This window comes from Talpa europaea (assembly GCF_964194135.1).
Source record: "Talpa europaea genome assembly, chromosome: 7".
Lineage (NCBI taxonomy): Eukaryota > Metazoa > Chordata > Mammalia > Eulipotyphla > Talpidae > Talpa > Talpa europaea.
The window spans coordinates 79,123,467-79,125,506 of NC_140074.1; the positions used below are offsets into that span (position 1 = coordinate 79,123,467).

At 55.4% G+C, this 2,040-nt stretch overlaps 1 pseudogene across 1 annotated transcript; it reads right to left on the bottom strand.

The window, feature by feature from the left end:
* Positions 1 to 1,095: 1,095 nt before the first annotated feature.
* Positions 1,096 to 1,646, bottom strand: LOC311173747 (adipose-secreted signaling protein-like; annotated as a pseudogene). Its single transcript has one exon. The product of its transcript is annotated as an adipose-secreted signaling protein-like (transcript).
* Positions 1,647 to 2,040: the final 394 nt, after the last annotated feature.

The window sequence follows — 2,040 nt, forward strand, 5'->3', positions numbered from 1 at the left end:
GATTGAGTGCTTGGTGCCAGGTGCAAATGTTATGGCATGTAGAGCCCTGCAGGGGGACCTTGGGAGGGCTAGTTCAGAGGAGGGATTACTCAGAAGGAAGTAGTCACATCTTGAGGAGATGCAGAGGTGGGGGAGCGGGACTGGCCTTGCTCTGTGTGACCCAGAAGCAGGTCTAACACTGTGGGTAAAAATTACTTCCTAAAATGCAGGCCACCATGGGTGGTGATGAGCACCCACATGCAGGTTTTCTGCTGATGTTGTGGAGTCTCTTGGGAAAAATGCGGTCAAAGTAGAACCTCAAGCAGCAGGTGGATTCGAAGATAGTTTTGAGAGTCGCTTCCAAGTCAGCCCTGCTAGGATGCCACAAAGTTCAAACAACTTTGCCTACCTAGGAAGTAAAGCAGTGTGTGACACTCAGGCACACACAAGTGCACCCTTACAAAGACACTTTTCTTTTTTTCAGCCACTCAACATTTCATTTCTTTAGGGTTTATCCTAACCAGGAGAGCAACAGCAGCTTTTTGGTCAAGGTTGACTTCCTGAAGACCCTACACAGGTTTGAGGTTACCTTCACTCTGCCCCCCGCTGCAATGATTATCCTAATCATTGAAAAACCAAGTAACACAGACCTGAGGGGTAGGGCAGGGGACTGCACCTCCTTCCTACTCACCGTGGGCAGCATGGGAAAGAGGGAGGGGGCAGAAGAGAGACAGCAGCAGCAGCAATCGGGGCAGCAACCTCACAGCCAGCTCCCTCTTCTCTCAGGCCCTGGCTGGAGCCCCTGTGGCTTGGGGTGGGCCTGCCTTCCTCCCCCACCCTCTTCAGATAGCCTCCTTGGGGCTCAACCCATTTCTTCAGGCAGGAGACTGAGGCACATGGAGAGGCAGGGGAGGGGAAGCACAAATGAAGGCAGAGGTGAGGCATGGGTAAGGCCCTGGCTAGAAGGCTCCTGGACACTCCACCTCACACCTCCCCCAGAGAGCAGGGAGGAAGCCACACCATCATGTAGGAAGGCAGCCATCGCCATCGCGAGGAGTGAGGGGACGAGGTGGGGTTTAAGACTGAGGGGCCCCAAGGCGGGCGGGGACATGGACCTCAGTAAAAGCCGTGCCAGTTGCTGTGGTCCGAGCCGTATTCTAGCTCAGCGCCCACACACTTGACACCGTCCAGCAGCATGGGTGTGCCCTGGTGCTTGTCCATAGCGCGCGCTTGCACCATCACTCGCACGCAGGGGCCGTTGCCACCTTCTCAGGCAAGCAGCATCTCCTCCTTACGGACTCCCCTCTTGTGTGCTAAGCACTCACACTTGATGCTGTAACCTTCTGGGATGGGCCTGATGCTGAGGAGCTTGAGATGTATGCTGGGGATCGGTGCCTCTCAGATGTCCTTGCTCAGCCTGTGCACCGGGGCAGAGTGAAGGTAATCTCAAACCTGTGTAGGGTCTTCAGGAAGTCAACCTTGGCCAAAAAGCTGCTGTTTCTCTCCTGGATGACCATTACCACCGAGTCATGCAGCTTTCTACCAAAGAGAACGTGGCCCTGGGAGCCTTCTGCATCGTGGTCGGACGCAAAGTAGATACTCTGGACTCTGGGCTTGGTGCCCTTGTTGGCTGCAGCCTCCCCGCCACAGGGTGAGACATACAGCATCTGCCAGACACTGCCCTCGGCTCAGCAGCCTCCCATGCTCCAGGGACACCAGAGGAGCCGTGCAGGGTACACCCTGGGACCGGGCCAGGCACAGATGACTGCGGCAACCGGGAGTGGAGGTTATGGCAGCAGCAGGGGCTCAACACCCAGCACGAGGAGGGAGCCCCATGTCGCTGCCACCACCTGCCCCTGACAAAGACACTTCTGAGAGCAAAGCTTCAGACACACGTGGGTGACCTTGTATACATAAGGACACATTTGCCCACATGATCACAGGCAGATTCCCATATGTAATAAGAGCACGCAGGCACACAAGCCTGACTACCTACATAAACACACATGGACACATGTGTGGGTCACACACATCACACGTTCATCTTAGCCTCTTTGTCCT